Below are 9,665 nucleotides of genomic sequence, written 5' to 3'. Positions count from 1 at the left end.
TTTTGAAAGTGACTTAATTGTACAACGCTTAAGTCTACTCTGTCTCATACCACGGTATTTTTGCTACAAGTGATGCGTTTCGCTGAATTAAATAAGCCCCCCCCCTCTCTTTTAAGCCCCCCCCCGCTCTCTATTAAGCCCCCCCTCAAAAGTGCTTGAAAAAAATAAGCTCCCCGGGGGGGCTTAATAGATGATTTACGGTAGGTTTATATGAGTAAAACAACAACTTTGCACATACATAACGTTTTTTGTACATTTCTTAGTAGTCACTTTACGACATGCGACATGAAACTTCCTAATTTTACGCGCCACCAGAGCTTTATGGAGCAGGTAGACACAACACAAAAATTTTTGTCTTTTTCTCTTTTAAAACTTACGGTCTGTTCTGATCCAAACCCAGACAATTTCGCCATCATTACGCAAATAAGATGGAATTGAATAAGATTGGTTAAGTTTTAAACACTGCGAATTCCCTATATAAGTGACTTTTCGGTCTTTTTGTCATCCAGAAATTTTGTTACCATGACAACGTGAGGTAGCGACTTCTCCTCTCTACTTTAACCATACTCTGAAATGACTTAAAGAGGTGGTAGTCCAAAGAAGGAATCTATGTGTTGCCAAGTGACAACCTAATATCCCGACTGTGGTTGTTATAGATGGCGGGCGACATTGGATCTTTCCCGAGGTCCCCGTCCCGCCTCACAGGAGCGACGATGGATAGCAGCCTAAGAACAGTTGCCATGCGCGTAGAAAGATACTTAATGGTCTCGTTAATGGTCTCGCCTTTCTCCTTTGCGGAATCTAATAATAAAGGGTGGGTAAGAGTTTCCAAACAGCGAATGAGTTCGGGTACAACCTCGTTCCCAGGGTTCTCTCTCTTCCTCCCTTGAGAGAGAGCCCTGGGAACGAGGCTATTTTGTCTAGAAAGGAGAAGTCGTTACGTCTTGTTGCCATGGTATCTGCATCTCAACAAACGGTGGTCTGGCAAATATTACAGGAAAACACGACTTTCCTGTGCATGATTGCACGCAGGAACAAAACGGTAGCCCATACTCTTTTTCCATCTTACAACAATGCAAATAGAGAAATGCTGAGATTCAGAAATCATTCTACCATTTTAACCTGACGTCATAATTCTTTCAATTCCGGTCCTGTGGGCACACGCAGTAACGAAACGAGATCTGGAAGCTGGGGTGGAAAGTTTTATACAAATCACTGTATGTTGTAACTGCTAGCCTAGATTCGGTGCTTTTGTTTATATTCGCACTGTCTTAGTACACCTTGTGCCCTCCTCAACCCACCTCGACTCCCTCTCCCCTCCCCTCCCCCCTTAATTCGTAAGTAAAATCTTTTCTTTTTTGGGGGACGACTGTGATAGCCAGGATAACGTCATTTCCGAGGTCTAAAAACCCTCACTTTTTTGTGATAACTAGGTTCATTTGCATAAGAATAAAAATTCATTTTCATACCCGAGTGGCTTTGTGATTGGCTTTGCTGCGAAACAGGGGCTTGGGACAACTCTGTAATGGTTGTTCAAGATTTAAGGGAGCAGCAAGGTGTATTATGGAAAACTCGAATGTGGGGTGAACCATTACACCTTTCAAAATGAAACAGTCTTACAGCACTTTGAAGGCGAGGCTTTTATTATTCTGCTGGCTAATAACGGCTGGTTTATACAATTGAAGTTAGCTGATAAAAGCTGATAAATATTTCGCCATCTTCGATACAATAATAGGTAAGTTCTGTCAAACAGATGATTGTAACATTAACGGCGCAAAAACGAAACAAGCGACATGTTTTCGTCTGAACAGTCACCACCGGTGCAATGAATGCTACATGTAACATTACCGAGTCTTGGGTCATTAACGATGGCTCGCGTAGGATTATTGCATGACTCCCACCGGAATTTATAGAACGTTTTGGTAGCGCAATGTTCGAAGTAGTACCTGCCTCTTTTGGTTGTAACGGTTTGATGAAGCATACAGAGGACTTCGTTTTTTGCGCATGGACGTGATTTTGCCGTCTCAACGCAGTCTTTCAAACTCTCACGGCTAAAGCAAGATTTGCATCTTAGGGTCTCTCCTGAAAAAGAAAGCGAAACACAGGACTGTAAATAGTAGTAATGTAAAGGTAAAAAAGGAGGACTTACGCAAATGGAAAGTAAAGGCAAAACCTACACTGACAAGGCGTGAAAGATGTAGTATGGGTTCTCGCAATTTTCGATGCCAGTTATAATTTTCATTATTGTTGCATGTAGTTCTGAAGAATAAACTTACGACAATGGCTTACACAACATGAAAGAGCATGCGAAACAGATTTAGCTTTGAATATAATCTAGTATATAATATAATCTCTGTCAACGTATTTCCCTTTACTGACACAAATAAAAAGAAGAAAGGACAATGAACAGTTAACACTGTTTACTAGAAAACCGTAAGTTTTCAGACGCTGGTCTACAGTATAAACTGACAGCTTGTTGCCGTCTTCTTTCCATATCGTCCGCCTCATTCAGGGACATACTTATAGAAAGTATTTAACAACATCTTTAACAACAACGAGAATTTAAATAAGCACTTATCCTGATCGAAAGAAACAAAATTTCATCCCAGCCTGGAAAGAGGACGAACGAACGTGAGGGGGACTTGGAGGAAAGGCTTAGGTAACCGTCCTTTCTCTAGCTGGTGAAAGTCAAGTGAACGTTTTTCAAAATACGAAGACTAACCAGCAGATGTTTCAAGTGTAGAGAGTACTCTCTCCCTGTTATTGGTTTAAAATCACTTAACCAAAAAGCTTTTAAACCACGGAAGAAGACTGAGGACACTCCACAAAACGTCTGGTTTTCCTTTCAACGCGCATTTTGAAATATTTTAACAATTTCACGATTAATTCTTATATTTAGTTTCGTATCAGCTTACATTGATTTCTCCCTTTGTCTCTCAGCGGCGCGCGCTCCTCAAATACGCATAGGCCCGATTTTCCTAATTTCCTGTCTGTAATTTCCAAAATAATATACTTAACCTCGCATATCATCGTGAAAAGCGCCCTTACCTTCATATATGTAAACCAGTAGCAGCACGAACACCAGAAATTTGATCATTCTTTAGGTCTGTAAAGAAGAGTAAAAAGAAGCATTGATTAGGTGTAGACTGATTGAGCTATGATCTGGAATTCTACCCATATCTTAAATGCCATAGGTACGAGAAATTTGCAAGTGCTTTATTAGTACAAATTCTATGCGATCAACTCTATTTGAAATTCTCTAAAAATGTCAGGTTACTAACCAAAAGCTCTTGATTTTGAAAGTGCTGGTTGATCTTAATTATTTGATGTGCTTGAAGCCTGTCAATTTATGCAGAATTTTTGAACATTTTAATGTCGCAGAAAAATTGAGTTAAAAATTCAAAAACAAACACAAATATGAGAAAAGAATACTGAGATCTAAAAACTGCACATTACAGACTGTTGTTACCTTTGAATAAACACGTCCTATGATTGAACACTCGTCTGAAATACCTTACAAGGCGGCTGCTATATCTTTGAGTAACCCGCTGTATAAAGCAGAGCGCAAAGTAACAGAGTAAGCGTTAAAAAGTTGTAACTTATATATTTAACCCCCTACTCTTCAGCTTTTTAACAGCTATCAATCAATCATCACTAAAATGGTTGAAGACTAACCTTTCACCCGACCTATAAACGAGTAAGAGTTGTTTTACAAGGAATTAGCTATTTATAAACTTAAAGAAAACTCCATTCTGAGGGATATTTTTGAAAACACGTAAGTACTGGGCAAGAGTGGAAAGGTCAGTCCTTACTGCTGCACGTCTTTTTAGGCCTAGGAGAATGTCTTCTTCCTCGCAAAATTTTGTTGCGCGGTGCGTATGACGTCATTAGCTGAAATGGGCGGCTTAGTGACGCCAAAACGTTTGAAAAAGCGGAATATTTAGTGTTTTGTGGTTGCATATGCTGAAGAACCACCTCACATGTGATCTAAACACCCCATGAAATAGTTTCCCCGAAAAGGACACTAGGAAGTGAAAGAGGATTGATATGACGTATTTGAGATGCATACAGGAACGAGGAACGGATTATTTTCAATTTGCGGAAACTCGCCATACGTTCCGGTAACAGTTAAACAATCATTGCCTTTCACTCTGAAAAGGCATTAAGTTAACATCCGGTATAAGAAAAACGTCTACCGTATCACGAACCTAATTTCACTCTGTGGTCGCTGGCTGTGATGCTAGTTTACTTTGAAACCAGTGCAGTGTACGTCCATTCAGTTTGGACCTGCATGAAAATTATTTATCTGAGTCTATGGGAGTACTTTCCTGTGGACCGATGAATTTGTTCTTAGCTTTGTAATGGCAATTAAATGAAAGCTTGGCTAACTATTTTCTGAAGCAGGCTTTTGTTTGAATAAAACGCAACGCTGATGGCGTGGTGGCTTCTCAGTAGGTAAAATCTATTTGTGAATAGTCCTTTCGAAGTCCTTTCAACAACAGTTGTCTGATCTATAATATACTTCGAATTCGTTAATCGAAACAAAGGGTAAAAGTTGTCAATTAGAAAGCCTTTGAAGTTCGCAAATCAGAGACTTTGAGAGTCAATAATGGATAGTTTGATTACAGGGAGACAAATGTGTCCCTACGCCTACTGAAAATTCATTATGATGATGGCTCTTACTGTTTTTATCAACAGGAGAGACAGTCTCCAATTTGCCACAGAAATCGCCTGTTGATTAAAAAGCACTTTGGTAAGCCTAAATTTAGATTTTTTATTTTATTCTCTAAAATCTCTCAATTACCTGTTAGAAAAATATATGTAGGACCAAAAGCACATGCTGTTGAATAATTTTGAAACTTGTTCATGTGTTAGCTAGAGCATTCTTTTTCTGGTTCAATTAAATTTTTGTAGCTGGGTACTTAATGGTTTCCTCGTCACCCCAATAGTTGAAAGCACGCTAAAGCAAACCTTATGCCGTCTCGTGAGCTCAGCTGTCATACTCTAGAATAGTTGTAGAAGAACCAGGTTACAGCTGTAATGCAGACACCAAAGAAACATGAACATCAAGCCGGATGCCAAAGTGCCCTTATCGTGTGTCCGAGTTGCTCCACGGTAAAAGCCAGGGAGACAAGTTGTATCGATGCAAAGAACTGACGAAGCATCACGTTATACAATTTATAATGATTCAAAAATGTCTAAACTGTAACTTACGCACAAACGTACTGAAGAATGCCCTCGTTCAAGTCTATTGTGCAATCAGCGAAATTTACATACGTTAACTCGGTGTTTCAAACGCGACAATTTAAAAAGGAAAAAATTCTAAAACATTTTTAGTGTCCTACCAAACGGAGTTAATGAACTGTTGAGAGGAGGTCTTTTTTAATTAACTTCGTATGATGAAAGCATTTCGCTCAGTCACATGGAAGTATCCATTTTCCAGTGTTCTTATAAAGAGGATTTTCGTAAAATATAGGAGTTTCTCTGTACACTACTGATCAACTGGTTAGTATGTGAAACACCCTGGGATTCTCAACTCCTTAAAGATTTGTAACTTGAAAAAAGCGTTTTGCTTTCCCATGAAACTCATGGAATACGTGACTCTTGAGTTGGCCCACGCATCAAGGAAACGCGGAAACAACTGCGTCTACAGGAGTCATCCTGATCGGTACTTCCTTAGTCTTAAGAACCAGTGTAGGTCAACTACGCTCGTTATAAAAGTATAGGTTCCGTTTCGAAAAAGTGAACGCTTGCACTGAGAGAATTAGGATTTTGCTTACTTAGCTAACACTAAGAGAAAAGCTGGGAGTTCCCCCTCTCACGTGTTTTTGGTTCCAGATCTGACTCCAGTCTGAAAGTGCTCTTTTTTCATATAGGAGTGGATGAAACCGGACTAACTTTTGTAAAAAGGAAGAAAACCAACACCAAACACATGGCGGCGTTTGAGGGACGAGTGCTTTCACAACAAGTTGAAGCACAAGTAAAGAGGATCTTAGTGTTTATGATCGTTCATTGAAAGCCAACCGAGAATAATTTATCCTGCCTTAGCGAGAAGAAGACATAAGGTTTAATCCTTTGAATGGCCGATCAATGTTTCTTAAAGGCACTCCCTAGGCGTTACCGTCTGTTAGTTTAAAACATCGCAATAACGTGTTTTTTTTTTTATTTTTGATATCGCCTGTACATCTACAATTCGGACTATCCTGGTTGGAAAGGTTTGAGACATTTCCCTTCTCCATTTTGCTTCCTTTTTAATGCATTTGCTAGTAATTGGTAATTTACACTTGAAATGCAGCTTACCAAGATTCACCACGGTTCCCAACCTGTGCAATATCTGCAAGAACCGTTACTCGGGGTGGAGGAAGGGGTTAACTACTATTTTAAAGTAACGTACGTTTAACGCCAGGATTGCAGAATATCTGCAAGATTTGGTCATTTGATGAGTGAAGGATAACTGACATTGAAGAGATTCTTAAGTTCTGTTAAGTTCTGTTGGGACTGAAAGATTTTTTTTGTCAAGATGTACGCGCGTTTTTTTATTTTTATTAGGAGTTTCTTTGCAGGGAGGGTTTCAAGTCTTTTCAAAATTTGTCTTCGAAATTGAATTATTTCAGTCTCTATCTTTATATTTATGATAACTTAGCGATATTAAAGATAATTTCTATGACTGAGGGGACTTTTCATGGTACTTAGGATTATTTAGATTTCATCTTAACTGAAGCAAACTTGAAAAATGCAGGTAATTTTGATTCTGTTTCGGGCTGTGAGTCTAACTCTGCAGCAGATTATCTCTACAAGATATTTAAAATTTAATAAACTTCCTTTACTCAAGAACGGTTTCAGTGCAATTCAACCAAGACATGGCATGTGTGTAATAGCCTCAACGGCCGCTATTAGGATTTAATAGATCTGGTGACGCCGAAAGGTAGAGCTAATAGATTGCCTGTAGCTGAAAGGGAAACAAACGATATGTTCAAAGAAGACCGAGTAATTACTCTGCCTTTTCAAAATGATATAGTTCCAAAACATCCGCTTTCACCATAAACTTAATTTTAAATCATTTAAAAGCTCAAAGGGATTTTACAATTTGGTAAAAGTAGATTCCCTGGACTATTTGCCAACAACTGATTAAATTCGGTAGACAAAATTTAGTCTTTTTTGAAAAGAAGCTGATTGAAAAATAATGCTTTAATTACACTCGGTGAGCCAGTGACAAGAAGGAATGATTTCACACGAATTTCGGTTTTGAAACTTCGACTGAAAATGCATGATAATTTATAAAAATGTAACAGGGAACCGATTTGATTCCTATGATCTTGCTTTTCCTTTTCGGGAATCATTTTCATCAAATCTCACATATTTCCTTAATTAAGAACTGAAGTTCGATAATTCCTCGATGAATAAAGCTCAAGCGAATATAATCACGGCCATTGTCCGCATAAGACGTAATTTTCTTTCTATATTAAGGGCACTATATTATTGCTGTTCGCCGAAATATTCCATTACACGGCGTTCTTCTACTTGATACATCTCTTAATTTGAACACTGACATGATCTGAAATATTCTTCTGTTTGGGAAAGGAAAACTAAACTTCTTCTTAGTTAAACTGTAAAGGCTGTGCTGAACTATGTTATTTTTAGTTAATTATTCCGACCATGTAAAAAGCATCTGTTTATGTCGAAGAAAACAGAACCTTAGTCAGCACAATTAAATGTCATATTTTTAGCAGTTTTCAATTTTTTTTTTTAATTTAGCTTTTCTAATGCCTTTTTTGAGGTTTCCTATACACGTATGTATCATTAAATATTTTTCTCGCAAATTATTTCAAAAGTTCCAAGTTTTAACCATCGTAACTTTGTAGAGAAAATTAAACTTTCATTCGACAAATCTATACGCTTTTTCATTTCTACAAAATGTTCATAATGAAAAAGAATTTTCCTTTTACATAAAAAAGAGAATTTTCTTTCCTAAAGTCTTTCATTTCTTTCTGCTATTTTTGAATATATTTCTGAATAATTTACACTTTTAAAAGCAAATCGGAACTGAATTAGATCCGCATTTTAACTTCGTTATCGTTCCAAGATCTAACTTCTAATAGGAAAGACAAATACTGATATGTATGCTCGCAAATAAACATCTCTTTGACAGTAGATGATCAAAATGGATTTTGCCAATAACAGTTCGTATCTTTTATATAGGGTGAATGTTTATCGCATGGGTTGAGTTGCCGGATGAAGCAGTTGGCAGTTTCTATGCATTTGAATCGCTCTCATTCAAAAATTTTCTACCATCAACATAGTTCATCCCTTACTGGCCTTGAGTTTTTGAATTTGGTTTAAGATATTCGTTTCCTTTTGTTTCACGGTTTTGAGTTACTTTGTTCGGTTTGATATTCGGTGTTAGCAAGAGGTCGCTCAATTATACTAGAGCTGTATTTGCCCAGTATTGACACCCAAAACAAGGTGAACTTTGACAAGACTTGCGTCTTTTGCTAAGCAAATTTTCGATTGCTGACCAGACGTTTTTTGTGGTAACAAAAGAGACTGACATGCACGCAAGCAATGTTTACACGAGTAAGTCATTCCTAGAGAGATGGCTTATGTTATTCAAAAGCTATTCGCTCTCGAAAGATTGGCTGAGCATTTACAGGCTAAGATAAAATACAAGACGACAGGGTAACAGAAACGAAACAACATTTTTATGACAAAAAATGTTTCCAATGATCCTCTTTCTTACTTTGCCGTTGTGTTATTAGCAAGAAAAGGCTTTGCCTATTCTCCAAGGTTTTTTATGGACACCTGCTGTAAACCATTTGTTGATAAATATGTAATAATAGTTTTTGGAACTTGTCCCTGCGTCACCGATATTGAAGTTAAAATATCAAAAGCTGGAATCGTTAGGAAAAACTTAAGTTCCACTTTAAACAAAATACGACGCAATAACGTTACCCTAACCACAAAACATTAATTTGGTACATAACCTTACAGATAAATCGAACTATATCGAGATCAAATGGATTGTTATTCTTTGGTCTGGCAAATCAATGCTTACTTTCGTTAATATACCTGGCACAGGTCCTTTTGTGGTATCTTCTAATTCCAGCAAATCGATGTCTTTCCCAGCTACTGCCTCAGTTGCTCTCGTGAAGTGAAGAGAATCAACTCATATATAAACAAAACGTAACTCAGTCGTAGAAAGAAAAGGTTTTCTATTGGACTAGAAAACAACGATAAGTTTATTAGTGTACAATTGATCTTGGGGGGGGTGTTATCTCACTTATTTGTTCGCCGTTGAAACTGTCAGTCATGTATAATAGTTGCATTATACCCATCCTACGGCAAATAAAGGCCCCAAGTTGATAAATTTCCGTATTTCCTGTTTCTATTCTTCTGCCATCGCTAAACGATGTTTAGAAGAGAGTTGATGGGAAAAAAATTATAAAAATTCAGTACCGAAACGCAATATGAAAAGTGACAATTTCATATAAAAGTTTGAACTCAAACAGGCAGCAATGACTTGACTATGAAATTTAGATATAACACTGACATATTATTATGGCTATGAGACATTTTAAGAACGGCAAGTTAATGAAAATTCTCCGCCAGTGTATATCGAAAAAGCCGGCAAAATGCAGTTAGTTTCCGCAGCTGTTCAGTTCTCTGCT

General features: G+C 37.7%; 1 long non-coding RNA gene across 1 annotated transcript; it reads right to left on the bottom strand.

The window, feature by feature from the left end:
- Positions 1–1,621: 1,621 nt before the first annotated feature.
- On the bottom strand, positions 1,622–9,225 carry LOC140941093 (uncharacterized). Its single transcript, XR_012166418.1, has 4 exons — positions 9,067–9,225; positions 3,470–3,548; positions 3,049–3,106; positions 1,622–2,082 (listed from the first exon to the last, which is right to left on the bottom strand). It is a non-coding gene; the product is annotated as an uncharacterized lncRNA (long non-coding RNA).
- Between the last annotated feature and the right edge of the window lie 440 nt (positions 9,226–9,665).

The sequence above is a fragment of the Porites lutea genome, chromosome 6, assembly GCF_958299795.1.
Source record: "Porites lutea chromosome 6, jaPorLute2.1, whole genome shotgun sequence".
NCBI lineage: Eukaryota > Metazoa > Cnidaria > Anthozoa > Scleractinia > Poritidae > Porites > Porites lutea.
The sequence above is the reverse complement of the archived record's forward strand: the minus strand, read 5'-3'. Positions and strand labels throughout refer to the sequence as shown.